Raw genomic sequence first — 19,253 nt, forward strand, 5'->3', positions numbered from 1 at the left:
TCTTCAAGCACACAAACAGTAGGAAGACCATTTGGTCAAACTCTTGATGTTTCCAATCAAACTACCAATGAAACATAAAATACTCTTGCATCCAAGATTAATGTCGTGTCATTTGACAAAGGACAAAATCCAAAGCAACCAGGGAGCAAGAAAAAGGGGAAAAATAAAAAGAAACAATAAAATTCCCCTCTAGAGAAATCATCTGATTCCTCTACTCCGGCAAGGAAACCTCATTATCCATGTCTGATATGTAATTACGAGAATTTTACAAGAGATTGTCCACACCACTCTGAGGTCTCTAAACTTTTAAAGACTCCAAACACATTGGCAATGTTGACTGATCTGTTTCCAACCCCAGAGACACATTTGGTTGCAACAGACCATGCTTCCACATCCCAAGTACTCATGTTATCCATCACAAAGCCACAAAATGAAGTTTTGGTGTCAACAAGAAACAATGATTATGGAAATCCATCATCGTCAAATAGTTGGGCCACTGATCAACCTAATCATTCAACTTCGACTTCATTTGAAGTTGTTCCACCCATTGTACATGAATTGACAATAAAACCACCAAAGGGAGTTGTGCACAAATCGACATTCAACCCTCGGGCTTGAGCAACGCAAAATTATAACATAATGGAAGATCTTGCTCAATCGCCTTCTGCTATGTCGACACTCGAGGTGATGCAAAACTGTCCCTCCCAGAAGTAGGATTTACTGTCAGCAATAGGCGAAATTGATCCTACGGATTCAAATCTTGTGGCTTTTAACCATGCAGGATATACACCACAGTTACTAGAAAAATTAGCTTTCCTAATCCAAGTAAAATCTCTCAATAAGAATGTTCACCGAACTATTATTGATGAGGGGGCATCTACTTACATTATGTCCATGAGCTGCTGGAAAACACTTGGTTCAAAACTATTGTCATGATCACCAACCACGTTGAAAGCTTTTGATGGAAGAACATATACTTCATGTGGGATTTTGAGTAACCTGCAAATCCAACTTGGGGAAAAAATAGTTACTGTTGAAGTTGAGGTAGTTGATGGACCCCTTGATTACAACATTTTACTAGGAAGGCCTTGGGTATATGCTATGGCCACTATGGTTTCCACGTACTTTCATACTATTGCATTCCCTTTTAAGGGTGGAATTATCATAGTCATTGATAAACTAGCCTTCTTTGCCAATAGTTCACAAGCTACGACAAGCATTTCGTTGGTACATGGACCCCCGCTGCCACTTCAAAGTGTTGGAGTAGGTCTCTTTAAATATCCTTCCCTAATGGGTACTTTTACCCTATCGTGACCATCTGATTTGGCAGAGGTGGCAAGAGTAGAGACTTGCAACATGATTTCCTCCACCTCATCTGATTTAAGGAGGATTACCAACCAAGTTGAAGTTGATAGTAATATTGAGGTGATGTTGTTAAGCCCCATTGAACCATCATAGCAATCAATCTTTCGAGCTTGTGCGGTAAACTCAAATCCACACTCAACAATTGTATGGGTATATAGGTCATTAGAATATGGTACCTCTTCAGATCCTTGTTCACATATACATCCTATGGATGAAGGAATCATCCAATCAATGATGATAGGAGAGGAACCGTGGGAAGACTATCATCATCGTTCCCATCTTCCAGATGATATTGAAGATTATTCAAATGAACTAAACCACCCATCAATTGTTTATTTCCTATCGAATTCAGTTTTCATTGACACAATCGAATCTGAGTGAAATCTGTCAAATATTGAAGAAACGGTTTCTATTAATATTTTGACCAAGCCTAATATTGTAGAGAACATTCATGTCAGCAAATCTTGTTCTCCATTGGAACTTGATAATTACCGTGCTCTTTTTCATGAATTTAGAGATAATTTTGCATGGTCTTACGATGAGATGCCAGGAATTGACTCTATTATTGTTGAACACGAAATTAAAATGTACCCTGATGTCAAGCCAGTTTGACAGCAGCTTCAACCTTGTTACACAGTAATTTGTCACTGCCTTCACTCCAGTCCTCCTGTTGTGTCATGTGTCCAAGTCAAACATGCTCATATTGAACATTTTCTCTCTGATGTTGCCAAATGACCCACTTTCCTAAAGTTATCTGCTTCATCGCGTCTGTGTATCAAATAAACGCGCTGACGGGCGCTCCTAAACAGCCAAATGTGCTGTCAGTGCAGAAGTACACCTGATTCCCACACTGGTCCGATTTTATGTCCCAGCGCGAGGTTACTTGTAATCTTTGGCGATGACCTGACTGTCTGTATTACTCAATAGCGATGTCAACGCTGAAGACCAGTTATGTACCCGCGATGATCCAGATTGGGTGATTTGTTCCAACAGTCGGCCTTCCATATGACTCTAGGCCTGGTTGTTGACATAGTTTGTATCGCCCTCCCTTCTCTGGCATGGTTATTTTTTCATTTGTGATACCTTCCTTGGGGATAAGCTCACTCTTCCACCTTTCATGGAGACTCCTTCTCCTATTTAAACACTCACTTATGATATGATCAGCTAGTTGGAAAATTCTTGGATTGAGCAAGTGTTGTTAGTGTTTTTAGATAGTTAGTGTGAGTGTGATAAGTGTGGGATTGTTGATAGCTTGTGGAAGGTTGTGAAGTGCCCTTAACATCGTGTAAAACTTATGAGTGAGAAAGACTTAAATGTTGGGATATCCATCTTCATAGAGTGAATTCTTGAGGAACATCCTGGCTAGATCCCTCTAAGAAGGCTTGTGACGTCAAGACTTTGGTTGTAAGCTTACTCTTATTTCATTATTAATACAATCAATGATGTTTTCCTATGCCTTGTATGCAATTTACTTGATAGCTCATGACTTCTTGACTTTGTGAGTAAACAAATCATCGTTGTATTCTTGTTGCGTGCTTTGTTGTATTTCCTTTGCATTGTTTTAGGTTGATCACTCTTTGGGAGAAGGAAGCGAAAGCTGGAGCAGCGCAACGGAACTCCATCGACCACCGGTTGAGGTAGGCCTCCAACCATGATTGTTTAAGGAAAAATGTTGTTGATCTATCCTTGTTTGTGACTAGACCCACTCTAGGGCTAGAGGGGTTGCCTCTATCCACAGAGGGAACACTTTCATGCATCACAAATTGGAGACTCCACTGGGGACCTTTGGCCTTTGTTATTTTCTTCTTTACTCTTGTTTTGATTTTTTATTTGGTCTCTTTTGAAGTTTTGGGGATTAGTTACTAGTGTTTTGAGTTTCCTGGGTTGATCTGGGAAATACCCCTGTTTGATTGAAGGATTGACTGTTTTTGATTTGGAAGTTCTTGCTCGCCTATCACTGTTTTGAACATCATCGCGACTTTAAATTTAATAGTCTCACTGTCATCACGTCCACCCTTCTGTAATATCCTGTCCATAGCGTTATTATTCCTCACAGTCGCAACAGTTCTAGAAATCCGACCATCATGGGAAAGTGGTGTACTTCCGCGTTGACATCGCTTTGTTGCTGCAGCTTGTTCTTTATCAGTGTTTGTTGCTTGTGTATTACCCACGCTGATTGCTGTAGAATTGATTTTCTCAATTCCGCCTCATGATTCCATCAGTCCTGCTAGTCCTTTACTTTTCTAACTTGTTTTTCACTGTTTATAGGTGAGGCACTCTTTTGTGAGATTTTCTTGAATGAATCTTGCTTTTTTTCTTATGTGACCTAGTTCATTGTTTCAAGTTCTTTGAACCGGTTTGGCTTGGTTGCTTGTTCACTCAAGGTTTGTTTGCAGCTTTTTTCTGTTTTATTGAGCCTTCCCCTTTGCTTGTTCTTGGTTGATTGTCTAGTGATTGTTATTGAACCAACCTTTGGCATTGTTTCGATTTCTTTTCGCTACCGAACATAGATCACAATTGTTTGGATCAACCATGTTTCTTCACACTTGCTTGTTTCATATTTTCTTCTTCTAGATTTAAAGAAGTCAAAATCAAAAAGATTGCATTCATTTAGTGTACGAAAGTGAAAGTGAATTTGCATTTCTAGTTTGTGTGTTGAAAAGCGAATAAGAAAATCTCTCATTAGTAGTATCCGTGCACTTTAGAAATTGGTGTTTGTATGCATTGAGTGACTGTCGTTGGTTGTCTTGGTTTGCTTGGTTTGGGAATGATCTCTCTACCCTCTTGTAGGTAGGTGTTCATCGAAACGAAATGATATTTTGCTCATTCTAGCTGTATCCTAGGATTTGTTGTATACATACAGTAAGGCCTGAAAACTGAAACATAATTCAAGATCAACTTTTAAAATGAACTGAATAAATCTAACAATGCATTGAAACATAACGCACACTATTTAGAGGTCTAGGCTAGAGATGTGCTCCGGCGTCGTTAAACCTAGTCACTTTTATTTCCACTCAAGGTTGGGTGATTCCTCCTTCTGTGACTCAATAGTGGTCTAGTACGGAATTGTGCTCCCATATACCGTCAAGTATATGTTGGGAGACCCCACTAGGTTATCATCCTTTATCCATAGGAAGCCATGTCTGCCGCCTTACAAACCATAACGCACTGAACACAACATTCGGGAAGATTGACTACCGTACGGAAAGTCCTTGATTTTCATATAATTGCCAAGGTGTATATGCAGTTTTATGGGTTGTCTGGTAAACCTTTTGCCTAGTTTCTCCAGAGTAGTCACTTTCGTTCCTTTTCGGACTCCCTAAAAGAAAAGGTTTATTTGAGCACTTGTCACTTCTGGCTCATTAAACATTTGAAGGTGACTAGAGTCATCTTTTTGTCCTTTTCTCGACTCTATAAAAATGAAAAGGTCAAGTTTTGTTCCCATGTTTTAAAATTTATTCGGCCATGTTCACATTTACCCTGTTAGATCTTGTTTGCGTTAGCTTGAGTAGGGTTCTTTCTAGTTATTTTTCCTAGGGTTTTTGAATTCAATCATCCTGGCAGAATCACCGATCCCATCTCCGGTTCCAAGTGACCAAGGGTCTCCTTCTTCTATTGCCCTTGAGGTACTGGTTGTTAGTGACACTCTTCCTGTTATTCTGAGTGTCCAACCGATTAACTCTCGTGCTCTAGAGGACGAGGCTTACAATATTCATTGGAACCCCATTTGGGAACCTTCCGAAGAAGATAATCCCGTTACTCCTCCTACTCTCTCGGTCCCAATGTCTTCATTTGACATGGATGACACATCCCCCGTTACGACTGAAGAGTCTTTTGTAGCGAAACGTAAAACATCTATGCCCACGGAAACTTTTCCTTTCTATGTTACTTCCCTTGGTGTCACGTTGCCTTTGAGATACAATGCTTTGGCAGACATCATCGGTTCTCGGACTCCCATCTCAAGTTCCATATGGTCTCGTACCGTCCCTCCAACTTCGGGAGCTTTCACACCCTGAATTCACAATGTTCCTGTCACCTCAGACCCGACTATTCCAACTGTTTGTGTGGCTTCTTCAGCCCCTGTTGTTGGTACCATCATTGCATCCTCAGTTGTAACCAATGTTGCTGGACCTTTGTCCGGACTTGCACATGGTGGCCCAACTGCGGGAGTTGTTAATCCCACACTGAGTGTCCCACCTTCTTCTGGTTTCATTCTAGTAGGGGGGGCATATGATCAATATGTACAAATTCCTCAGAATATGGATCCTCAAAATCCATTTCAATATTATGATTCTAGAGGAGCTCATATCTATTATCCCCGATCAATACCGTCTCGACCTGTAGTTGAGGTCACAGTCCCATTATCCGTTGCTTGGGGTACCACCGGTTACCATGGTGGCTAAGTACCCCCTGCGAATTTTCAAGGACTACCCTTTCAAGGTTAACTGTCTTACACGTAGCCCTCTCATGGACAGCAGTATTACGGACAACCTTACCCAGGGCAACCTGGCGGCCCATAAGGACAACCCTTCCAGGGACAACCTTCGGCCTCTGGTGGTTCATCTTTTACCTATCTTGGGCAACCTTCTGGTAATCCGGGACAACTTTACATGCAACAAGGCCAACCTAGTATCCAGCAAGGCTACCCATCTGGGTAAGCTGGTCAGCCTTCCGTTCAGCAAGGCCAACATAATGTCCAGCCCGGTCAACCATCTGGACAAATTGGTCAGCCTCAAATCCAATCAGGCCAACCAACCATCCATTTTGCTCAACCATCCGACCTGTCAGGACAACCCTCAGTTGTACAAAGAAAACCTAATACCCAGCAAGCTCAACCTTCTGGGCAAATGGGTCAATCTCAATCTCAACTAGGTCAACCTTCTGGCCAGGTGGCTCAACCTCAGTTCTCTCAAGGACATCCATCTGGGCCTGCTCAATCAGGCACTCAAATGATTGTTGCTTCTCAAGCTCCACCCAGTTTTCAGCCCCAGTATGGGCTCCAGACCCAATCCGATCCTCAAATGGAGGTTTGATCCCAAACTCAACCCGCTTACCAAATGCAGCCTAATCCTCAAGCTCTGTTTGGAGCCCAGTCGCCTTATGGTTTTCAGCAATCCCAGGGGAAAACCTAATTTGCCCCGTACCAAAATTATCAACAACTGCAGGTGAATCCTTATCAGAATTACCAGCAACTGTATGTTGCTCCTGTAGGCCAAGTTGGTAATCAGTGGAATACTAGGGGGCAGATCCAAGGTCAACCGTCCAGTTTCAGCTATAAACCCTATGGAAAAAATCCCTACGGACAAAACCCTTATGGGCTAAATCCGTCTGGACAAAATCAATGGGGGCAACAAGCAGCTAGATGGAACCCTGGTGCTACCTCCTACTCATAGCCTCAAATGTCCTTTAACCCTCAATTACCATTTTTAGCAACGTTGGAATTACCGGATGTGTCCAAACTGACAAATGATCCTATTCTGCATAATTTGTATTGGCCACCAGTTCCAACTAAGATTCTCGGTGATTATCCCAAGTTTGATGGTAAATCTGGAGAAGATCCTCAAGCCCACATCATGACTTATCATCTGTGGTGTTCATCAAATTCATGGCTTGATGATTCAATCTGGCTCCGCCTTTTTCAACGGACCCTCACTGGCTCTGCTGCTAAATGGTATATTGAGTTAGCTCACGGATCTTTTCAGGACTTTAACTCGTTGGCTATGGCATTTTTGACTCATTTTCAGTTGCCGATTCGATATGAAATGGGCACACACCTCCTCACATCCTTGAAATAAATGATGGCTACGCATATCTCCGATCATATTCATGAATGGAGATAGTGTCGCCACTTGATTAAGTTTTGGATTCCCAATCAGCTTCTGACTGATTGATTCACAACCTTCTTCGTCGATCTGATAGCTCGGGACATTGCTATGGGGGCATGTGTAACTAAAGAGAAAGCTATTGCGCGTGCTCAGTACCTTGACTTTGTTTACTCTCAGTCTGGTACATTATATGACTATTTGCATGATGCCTCGAGACCCGGAACTTCTAAAGCCCCGCCAACACCATCTGTTCATGGCATCATCGGTTTTGTCCATACGTACTCTAAGAAATCTGCTGCAAACCTTGGGAAGCAAAAGTCGAATGATCCGAATGAAAATACTTCTCAGGTTGTATCCAATGCTGGTAACACTTCCGAGGTTAACGTCGTCCAGTCCACCATGACGGAAAAAGCCTCGAAAGGAAAGAAGAAGGGAAAAGGAAAGAATAAAGCTGATCAACCAAAGCAAGATTCCTCTAAACCTCCACCTGAGGAGGGTGCCAAACGCAAGCCTAAGTATCCTTGCCTTATCTATGACGAGGATCACTATACCAAAGACTGCTCGAGGTGGTCTGAAGTTAATCGTTTGTTGAAAGGTGCCCCCAGGACTCCTATCGTGCTCAAAGAGCCTTTTCCCTCTCAGCAAACGCAAATGGTGGCTGATCCATCCCATCCTCTTCTCGCTTTGGTTCTCAAGTGTTTATGGCTGGGACAATTCCCGTCCACATCAGTACTCAACCAAAAGAATATCCATCGCCTGCCGGGAAAAAGCCTGAGGTTCCCTCTAGCGCTCCTCCGTCCAATTCTGGTCCCCTCCATATCGAGAGACCTAGCGCTTAGATGACCATCCGACCCCCTCAAAAAGGTGTACTCCAGAAATCTTCTTACAACCCTAATGCTCATGCTACTCAGCACTATAGCATCGTTGAGGACTTAGCCTAGGCTCTGTCAGATATGTCCGCTTTAGAAGTTCTCCAGAGCTGCCCCTCTCAGAGGAAGTCCTTGCTATCGGCTATCGGTGGCATTAACCCGGCTGACTCGGATTTGATCACTTTTGACCTCGACAGCCATATACCGAGACTGCCTCACCAAATTGCCTTCCTTATTCAAGTCATCATCAATTCTAAAACGATTCATCGTACCGTCATTGATGAAGGCGCTTTGACTTGCATAATGTCTGTTGCTTGTTGGAAGGCTATTGGTTCTTTGACTATGAGCCAGTCTCCTACGACTTTGGAAGCCTTTGATGGGAGAGAGTCTCGTCCTTATGGTATACTCCAACGCTTGCCTATTATGTTGGAAGGGAAAACGGTCGAAGTAGAGGTTGAAGTCATTGATGCCAATCTAACGTACAACCTCCTTTTGGGATGAAGCTGGACATATGCCATGCGAGCCATGGCTTCATCTTTATTTCGTGTCATTCGTTTCCCTCATCAGGGGAAGATTGTCACTGTAGACCAGTTGTCTTTCTTCACCTCCTCCTCATCCAATGGAAACGTTCCTTTTGTGGAGCATACCTCCATTCAATGTGAGAGTGTGGGAGCTGGACTCTTTAAAGATCTTGCCCTTATGGGTGTTTTTTCACTCCTGCCTCCGAACGTCGCTCCTATTAATATGATTTATGTTCGATATGATCCTTGGGTTCTTCCTCCCATCGATCAGCTAGAGTCTTGGGGTGATAAGATGTCGTTGAGTCCTTCCAAGCTCAACTACGTCGAAATTGTTTCTGCATCGGCTCCGCCCTCTAAATCTGCTCCTTCAAGCAGAGCTCTCAACTCGTACGCTCATTCCCCTTGGCTTGGAGATGATGCTTCTTCGGACCCTTTAAAGGAAACTTTTCCTTCTGATGAAGCCATTATTGGGATCATGTCTCTCGAGGAACCCCCTTGGTACGATCATCACCATCGTTCCTCGTTTCTCCCTACCCATCGAGAAATGCTTTCCTGTCTCAAGCGGTTCGCTCCTTGTCTCCCATCTCAACCCCTTCAAACACCCATTCAGGTTCATCAAGTGTCTTCTAAAGGCAACATGGGAAACATCATGCAAACTCAACCCATTGACATCTCTGTTAAACTAGGGATTATCGAGCACATTCATCTCGGAGTGACTTGCACTCTGGAGGAGATTCAGATCTATACTGATCTTTTTCGCGAATTCCGTAACGTTTTTGCTTGGTCCTACGAAGAGATGCCCGGCATCGATCCTAGTATAGTGGTGCATGAAATACCTACATATCCATATACGAAACCTGTTCGATAGCGTTTACGCCCCTTGCACCCCCGAAAGGCTCCATCTATTAAGGTGGAAGTTGAAAAGCTTCTTAAGGCTAGTTTTATTTACCCCATCCCACTCACAGATTGGGTCTCCAATATCGTCCTTGTGACTAAAAAATAGGGCATGATCATAGCCTATGTTGATTACCGTGATATTAATTGGGCCTGTCCTAAAGATAACTACCCCACACCCTTCATTGACCAGCTCATTGATGAGTGTGCCGGGAGTGAAATATATTCATTCATGGATAGTTTTTTTGGTTACAACCAGATTAACATTGCACCCCCGAATCAACACAAGACTACCTTTATCTGTCCGTGGGGCACTTTCGCCTACAAAAGCTCCCTTTCGGTTTGAATAATGTCGGTGCTACCTTCCAATGTGCAATTTCATATGCATTCCATGATATTCGACACATTGTGCAACCCTACCTGGATGAACTGCCAGCTCATTCAACAAAATGCCAGGACCATCCAGCTCACCTTCACGAGATCTTTCTCCACTATCGACACTACCACATCAGGCTTAATCCTCATAAGTATGTCTTCTATGTTGAGTCAGGCAGACTTCTCGGATTCATTGTCTCCCGAGAGGGCATCCGTTTGGATCCCCTTAAAGTCGAGGCCATTCTTAATCTCCCTCCCCCTACTTCTTTGCAGCAACTGCAGAGTTTGCATTGAGAAGCGAATTTTCTCCGACGATTCATTCCGAACTATGCTGAAGTGGCTAAATGTTTCACGCGGTTATTAAAGCGAGATACCCCTTTTCGCTAGGATGCCACTGCTCAAGAGTCCTTCGAGCAACTCAAGGGTCTCCTTGTTTCTGCTCCGTTGTTGTGTCCCCCTGACTATCACCGGGACTACACTCTGTATTTGGCCACTGCCAATACCACTATTGGCATTGTTCTTGTTCAAGATGATGACGATGACACTGAGCATGTCATTTATTATCTCAGCCGCAATCTATTAGATACGGAAACTCGATATTCTTACGTCAAGAAGTTGGCATTGGTTGTCGTTTGTGTCATCCAATGTTTCTACCATTATATGTTATTGCATACTATGACAGTGGTTTCTGATTGCAACCCCATGACGTACATCCTGTCATGTCAGCTGTTGGGGGGCAAGTACTCGAAGTGGATTGTCATCCTCCAAGAGTTCGACTTGAAATTCACCACTGCCAAGTCTAAGAAATCCCTGGTCTTTGTTGAGCTGCTTTGCTCTTCTCCATCTCTTACCGCGTCCTCTCGGTTAGAGGACCATATCCCAGACGAAACTCTGTTCCTAATTAGCACCATCAATCCCTGGTACGAGGACATCATTGTCTATTTGGAGATGTCCTCTTTTCATCCCAATGTTTCCAAAGATGCTCGGCGACAGATTCGTCATCAGTCTCAGCCCTACCGAATTATTGGGGACACCCTGTACCGTCTCGGTGCCGACTCTGTTCTCCGCCGATGCTTAACATTCGAGGAAGCTGAGAGATATCTGAATGACTGCCATTTTGGCGCCTATGGTGGTCACATGTCCGGATATGCTACTGCTCAAAAGATCCTCTGTGTTGGTTACTTTTGGCCCTCCATCTTTAAGGATTGCATTCTTACCGCCTGCTCCTGTCACGAGTGCCAGATCTACCAGTGGGAGATGTGTGCGCCTCCTGCTCCATTGCACCCTATTGTTACCATCGGCCCTTTTGCCAAATGGGGCATTGATTATGTGACCTGTAACCCTCGCTCAGTAGGGGGGCATGGGTACATCATCATTGTCATTGATTACTTCACAAAATGGGCCGAGGCGATGCCTACTCTATCTGAAGATGGTCACACAGTGACGCATTTTTTGTTTTGTCATGTTATCTCATGGTTCGGAGTCCCTCAGGCCATCTTCACTGATCCGGTAAGCATTTTCGTAATCACATGATGACTGAGCTAACAACCCAACTGGGCTTGTGGCATGACAACTCGACTCCATACTATCCTCAAGCCAATGCCAAGTAGAAGCCGTCAACAAAGTTCCTGTTACGATGCTTCAATGAACCATTGGCATGCACAAGTCTAACTCGCACTTGATGTTGTTCTCCGCCCTATGGGCCTACCGAACCTCTGTGAAGGATGCCACCGGTTTCACTCCATTCCAATTAGTTTATGGACTAGAGGCTACCCTTCCCATCAAGTGCGAGATCCCTTCTTTGAAATTAGACGTCGAATTACTCCCCAACACTACTCCAGTAGAAGAATGCCTTGTTTATCTAGAACGGCTGGATGAGACCCGTCGACTAGCCTCTCTAGCTATTGAAGCACAGAAGAAGAGAGTGAAAACTCACTTCGATCATACTGTCTATACCCGTTCTTTTGTTGAGGGAGATTTAGTCCTGCTTTACGATCAAGCGAATGATAAGCTGGGGGCAGGCAAATTCGAGCCCATGTGGCGCGGGACTTATATTGTGAATCGAGTTTTGCAAAAAGGGGCCTACGAGCTGATTGATTATGAAGGGAATCCTCTCGATAAGCCCCGAAATGGGCTTTACTTGAAAAAGTATTATGTGTGAATTCCATGCACTCTGATTTGTACATACATGTGCTTTAGTAGATGTGTTGTGTGTGTGTGTTTTCATGTTTTGGCTTGGTGTGTAGGCATAAAATTGCTTATTCTGTCTTTCGCTTCTTGTGTAGATGTCTAATGCACCTTACGTTGGTTTCACTGATGGTGCCTGCCGCAGTACCCGCAACCTATCTTCTGCGGCATGGGTGCTCTACAATCCTCATGGTGAGTTAGTAGACCTTCAAGGAGTTTGTCTAGGCTGTACCACAAATAATGTCGCTGAATATAGTGTTGTTATTGAGTTACTGACCGAGGCGATCAATCTCGGTATTCATACATTGGTTGTGAACCTAGATTCTCTGCTTGTTGTCCACCAGCTCAATGGGCAATATTCCGTCAGAGACCATCAGATTTTAAGGTTATATTTACGTGTTAAATTATTAGAAAGGAATTTTGATTTTATCACATATCAGCACATTCCTAGAAGATTAAACACGCTAGCAGATGCATTGGAAAACCATGTATTAGACAGACATTTGCATAACATGTAATCAAAACAACATATAGAAGCATGTAAAACACAATAATGAACTCTCTCTCTCTCTCTCTCTCTCTCTCTCTCTCTCTCTCTCTCTCTCTATATATATATATATATATATCTATATATATATATATATATATATATATATATATATATATATATATATATATCTCATGTGGCGCACCAAGGCGCTCAAAAAATAAGTGTGTATGTCCCAATAGAGTCTGTGTTCTCCATACATCCGAGACACATGTCTCTAAAAAAATCACCAGCAGGAGATAAAACCTAGGTGTCTACTGCGGTGGGTTATGCTCCCTATAGCATACCACCGCTCATGTCACCCACCTCAATAGGAGGTGCATCCTGGGTTCCACTCCTACTGTGTGGATCTGGAATGCTTTTGGGACCTCCTCAATCCCCATGTAGTTAGGGATCTCTGACGTCAAACCCTCAAGGTTTCGGGCCACTGTCTCCACCGTATCATCAACTAGAGGAGACAAGGCTAGCGCTACAATTCCCTATGCATCTCTTCGTGCCTCTAGAGCCAACCCGACGGGTCTCACTAGTCCCACGTCTGCATGCCATAGAGTTCGTCATTAGGACATGTACATGAAAAATCTAAAAAACATCATAAAAAATAAAATGCTAAAAATAATGTGATCAAGTGTCTTACCACCATCATCCCACTGCTCTCTAGTGGGCAACTGCATGTCAGGATCACCGCGGAAGTCCATGCCAGCATATGGCCAATCTTCAACAACGACCGTCTGGCGCTCTAGCCACTCTCAAAACAATGTCCCCCACACCACTCGCCGTCCGCCACCTCCTCTGGGCATAACATGTTCCCATCGTGTGGTCCTGGTCTCTCGTGGTCTGGGTAAATCCAAATCCATGTCCTGCAGCTGCAATGTCGGCACCCGCTCCAGAATGAGCGGGACTAAGATGGACCCGTAACCAAATTTCTTCACCTCTCCCCGACGGTAGTTGGTAAGTTGCCTCTTCATATTGGCAGTCACTGCATCTTCCCAGTTAAACATGGTTGGATTGAGACACTCGAGATCCAGTCAGAGATGGGTTTTCAAAGCCTCATGTTGGGCTTGGGAGCCTGCTGTCTGTGTCACCATGAATAGCATAGCATGAAGGACCACATCGTCCACTGTTGATATTTCCACTTTCCCGCTTCACAACTTGCGTACCTGTGGGCACACTTGAGCCATCAGCATCTCTAAGGAATCACCCCTGGGTCGCTGCCCCTCCAGAATGGGCCTCTCACCTCGACGGGACAACCCGGTCAAAAAATATATGTCTGTGGCGTCAAACTCAATATCTCGGCCTCGGATGATAAATTTCCCATCTACGGGATTCCAGGCTCGGATCAACAGCTCCAGTAGATCAGGTTGCGACCGAAGGTGCAGAGTGAGGAATAATTTAAGCAATCCGCATGCTCATAATGCATTTCGGCACCCTGCGTCGGCGAAAGCTTCTATATCATTGTTATCATGCGTCTGCTCCTGCCAGACAAACACCATTATCACCTACATGACGAAGAAGGTCAAATTAGTACTTCGTTTGAAAAATTCAACGCGTAATTTGCATAAAAAATAAGTTCGCATCGTCATCGCGTCTATTTTTAAAATAGATGCAATGACACGAGGTCTCTAGTTCATTTTTTCACGATCATCGCGGAAATAGAACACTTTCCCGCGATGACCGAAACGCAAAATGTGTAAAAAAATTTGGCCATCGCGAACCCGAAGGCTATACCCGCGATGACCGAGCGGCGGAACTCGGTCCAAAAAACTGCCCAAATTAACACATTTAAACGTTCAAAATGCGTGAAAAGGGTATGAAATTGAAGCACAGGACAAAGACTAATTACCTGGAACGGGTTTCGGGGTGAATGATGGATGAAAAAAGCCAAATTTAGCTCGCCAACTTCGGTGCTCCAAAATGCTCCACAGTGCAATGAATAGTAACTATGGTAAAAATGGTTGGATTAACCCCTTTTATAGTAATTTTTGGGAATTTAAAAATATATTTTGTAAATGTGGGTTTTTTCTCATTTTTTATCACATGGATAGTCAAAGTATGGTTTTTAACTATGTTTTTATGTATATTGTTCATTTTATATCAAACGGATTTACGTGTGACGTGTTTTTGTGCAGAGCTTCAGGTGGTGGAATTATGTCAGCTTCGTACACTTGATCCATAAAGTCATATTTAAGCTCTTTTCTGACTTAAAAAATGAAAAGATTGTCGAGCTTTTCCTCTTGACTCATTAAAAGAAATGAGAGGCGGTCGCCTTTAAGCTCTTTTTCGACCATGTAAACATGAAAAGATTGCCGGGCCTTTGTCGTTTAAAGCTCGTTATTGGTCACAAAACGACGTGATTTCGACCGTTTTTCTACTTTTTCGGGTCGAGATCACTAATCACGAAAAGTACTCCTCGATCGTAATGGTTGGGCGGTTCTTTCGAGTATCATTTTATACTTTTTCGGGCTCGAGAGACACAAATCTATGAAAAAGGACCCCCCTGGAGTTTTATTTTCCGTGTCTTTTTCAAACTCCCTAAAACATGAAAAAGACTTCGAGTTTTACCTATGTCGGACTCGTTAAACCCGGACGTCATTGGACTCGTCACCATGATGAGACTCGAGCTCCTCCTCCCTAGGGCTCATTAAATCATTACTAGGTTGGATTCGACCGATGGTCGAACTTATATTACAAGCATATGCTATGCCCTTCAAGCTTGTTTTCAAAAATAATTGGGGTACTCGCCAGCAATGGTGGGGGAAAATTTGGAAATCATCATTGGCAGCTAGTCACTCTTGAACATCGACACTTTTGCTTCTTGTCGGGTTGGGACATCCATACATCGTCACTTGGCTTTCCGTGGGTTGGGTTGTCATTTAGCCTCATTCCATCTGATTCACGCCGCTTCCATCGAGCCTCTGATCCCTTGGTACCTGAATGCTGCCACCCTCCGGAATTGTATCGCCGACATGTTCAAGAGTATAATCCTTCTGTAGTTTACTTCCTTTGTCTCCTTTGATACTCTGTCTCACCATCTGCCATTTGTTCCTTATCTCATGTCGTTGATGGGGGAAACATTATGGCCCTCCTGCGACGGGTCGTCCCTTGTCGACATCAGCTCATTATCCAGGAGATTGATCTAGAGATCCCCTTTGGTACCTTAGAGCTTGCATGCCTCAATGGAAAGTTCTTCGCACCTGATTATCGACTTTCATTATTGGTTGATGATTGGGTGATTCCATGAGTGTTCGACTTCAGTTCCTTCTTCACACTTCGTGGATTGTGCTGGAAGGTACCTTGAGAACCATTGGAATTATTGGTGGTTTCTCTCGCGCTTGTTAACCGTTCCATCATTGACCGATAATCAAGCGACTTTCTATCATGCTCGACCTCAGCACATCCATTCGCATGTTAGAATCTGTACTGTGATCGAATGGGTTCAAGACCCCGAACTCAGATTACATATGTTCGGGCTGTGTGGATTGGTTCATGATTACATGACTCATTGACGGATGGCTGCGACCATACCTGAGTCCTCATGGATGGCGGCGACCATACCTCTATTATTATCATGGTCTTGCTAGCTAGATGGATGCGTTCATACCACAGATCTAGTACCTATGTCTTTTGGATGGCTACGCCCATGCCCAGATTATATGTATTTCACTATCAAAGATGTCAGTTGTACTTGCATGTAGGTTCTTCTAGATAGTGTTCCAGCTTAGTCAGTTTCGTAAAGCATTTCACCCCTCCCACTCTCTCGGGTTTCATACTTTAGGGGGCATCTGTTACATAGTAATTTGTCATTGCCTTCACTCCAGTCCTCCTATTGTGTCATGTGTCCAAGTCAAACATGCTCATATTGAACATTTGCTCTCTGATGTTGCCAAATGACCCACTTTCCTAAATTTATCTGCTTCATCGTGTTTGTGTATCAAATAAATGCGCTGACAAGCGCTCCTAAATAGCCTAAATGCATTGCCAATGTAGAAGTACTCCTGATTCCTGCGCTAGTCTGATTTTATGTCCCAGCGCAAGGTTACTTGTAATCTTTAGCGATGACCTGACAGTCTGTATTACTCAATAGCGATGTCAGCGGTGAAGACCAGTTATGTACCCGCGATGATCCAGATTGGGTGATTTGTTCCAACAGTCGGCCTTCCAGATGACTCCAGGCCTGGTTGTTGACATAGTTTGTATCGCCCTCCCTTCTCTGGCATGGTTGTTCTGTCATTTGTGCTACCTTCCTTAGGGATAAGCTCACTCTTCCACCTTTCATGGAGACTCCTTCTCCTATTTAAACACTCACTTATGATATGATCAGATAGTTGGAAAATTCTTGGATTGAGCAAGTGTTGTTAGTGTTTGTAGATAGCTGGTGTGAGTGTGATAAGTGTGGGATTGTTGATAGCTTGTGGAAGGTTGTGAAGTGCCCTTAACATTGTGTAAAACTTATGAGTGAGAGAGACTTGTATGTTGGGAGATCCATCTTCATAGAGTGAATGCTTGAGGAACATGCTGGTTGGATCCCTCTGAGAAGGCTTGTGACATCAAGACTTTGGTTGTAAGCTTACTCTTATTTCATTATTAATACAATCAATGATTTTTTCCTATGTCTTGTATGCAATTTACTTGATAGCTCATGACTTCTTGACTTTGTGAGTAAAAAAATCATCATTGTGTTCTAGTTACGTGCTTTGTTGTATTTCCTTTGCATTGTTTCAAGTTGATCACTCTTTGGGAGAAGGAAGCGAAAGCTGGAGCAGCGCAACAGAACTCCATCGACCACCGGTTGAGGTAGGCCTCCAACTATGGTTGTTTAAGGAAAATTGTTGTTGATCTATCCTTGTTTGTGACTATACCCACTCTAGGGCTAGAGGGGTTGCCTCTGTCCACAGAGGGAACACTTTCTTGCATCACAGACCTGTTCATCCAAAGAAATTTGTTGCAATTAAAGCAAAAGTTGGAAAACTTTTGCGGGTTGGTTTCATTTACCCTGTTCCTCTTACTGACTGGGTTTCCAGCACTATTCCTATCATGAAGAAATAAGGAAAAATACGAGTGTGGATCGATTATAGGGATGTAAATTAGGCATGTCCAAAGGACAATTATCCTACACTTTTTATCGACCAGATTATTGACGAATGTGCCGGATGCGAAATATTCTCATTTATGGATGGATTTTCTGGCTACAATCAGATTAATATATGCCCATAGGACCAATTGAAAACAACTTTTATTTGTCCACGGGGCACATTTTCTTATAGGAAACTCCCATTCGATTTGAAGAATGTTGGGGAAAAATTTCAGAGGGCTATGAATTATTTCAGAGGGCTATGAATTATGCCTTCCACAACATCAGGCACATTGTTCAACCTTACCTTTACAATTTACCTGCTCATTCACGAAAGTGGACTGATCACCCGCAATATTTGAGAGAAATATTGTTATGGTGCCAACACTACAAGATTCGAGTCAATCCACACAAATGTGTTTTTTGTGTTGGTCATGTTCGTTTTCTTGGATTTGTAGTGCCTTGAGAGGGGATTCGACTGGATGCATTAAAGGTTCAGGCAATTCTATATTTGCCTCCACCTTAAAATCTTTTACAGTTACAGAGACTCCAAGGGAAAGCCAACTTTTCTAGGAGGTTCATTCCTAATTATGTTGAGATGGCTAAAGGTTTTACACGTCTTTTGAAAAAGGAGATACCCTTTCATTCGGATCAGGTTGCCAAGCTTCCTTTGATGCTCTTAAAGATACCCTGATTAGAGCTTCATTAATGTACTCTCCAAATTATCAAAATGACTATTACCTGTATCTCGCCAATACAGATACAACCATTTGCATGGTCTTAATCCAGGAAGAAAACGGGATTGAACATCCTATTTATTACTTGAGGTCGTAATCTCAATGATACAGGAAGTACTCTTATGTTAAAAAACTAGCTTTGGAAGCTGTGCAAGCTGTTCAAAGATTTTGCCATTATATCCTGTTACAGAAAACAACTGTCATTTCAGATTGCAACCCTATGACATACATTCTGTGACATCAATTATTGGGGGGCAAATATTCAAAATGGATAGTTATTTTACACGAATTTAATTTAGAATTTATCATGTCTAAGTCAAAGAAATCTCTAATTTTCGCTGAGTTACTATGTGACCTTCCCTCGTCCTCCATCGAATCAAAATTAGAACCATCAATTTTGGATGATTCTATGTTTCTAATTTCATCATCTGACGCATGGTATGGAGATATACTGATCTATCTCCAAACCCAAACTTTCTGGCAAGATACCTCTCGCTCACAATAGCGACGCATTCGTTACCAAGCCAAAAATTATCCGATCATTTGCAATACACTTTACTGTCGTGGTATCGATACAGTTTTACAGATGTGCCTCACACATGAGGAGGCCGAGAAAGCATTGAATGATTGTCATTCAGGTGCCTATGGTGGACACTTATCTGGATATGAAACCACACAAAGGATTCTTCGTGTTGGTTACTTCTGGCCAAATATATTTAAATATTGTATTATTGTTGTTAGAAGTTGTCATGCATGACAGATATATGATCAAAAAACCATATTACCACCTACACCACTGCATTGAGTCATTGCTATTGGCCCATTCACCAAATGCGGCATTGACTTTATGACATGTAACCCCACC

General features: G+C 42.9%; 1 pseudogene; it reads left to right on the top strand.

Annotated features, from left to right (window-relative positions):
- LOC149207819 (cycloeucalenol cycloisomerase-like) overlaps positions 1-19,253 on the top strand; it is a 115,207-nt pseudogene that overhangs the window by 56,884 nt on the left and 39,070 nt on the right.

Source organism: Pinus tabuliformis, chromosome 1_2, assembly GCF_031772625.1.
Source record: "Pinus tabuliformis cultivar Carrire ecotype Pingquan chromosome 1_2, CPIR1, whole genome shotgun sequence".
Lineage (NCBI taxonomy): Eukaryota > Viridiplantae > Streptophyta > Pinopsida > Pinales > Pinaceae > Pinus > Pinus tabuliformis.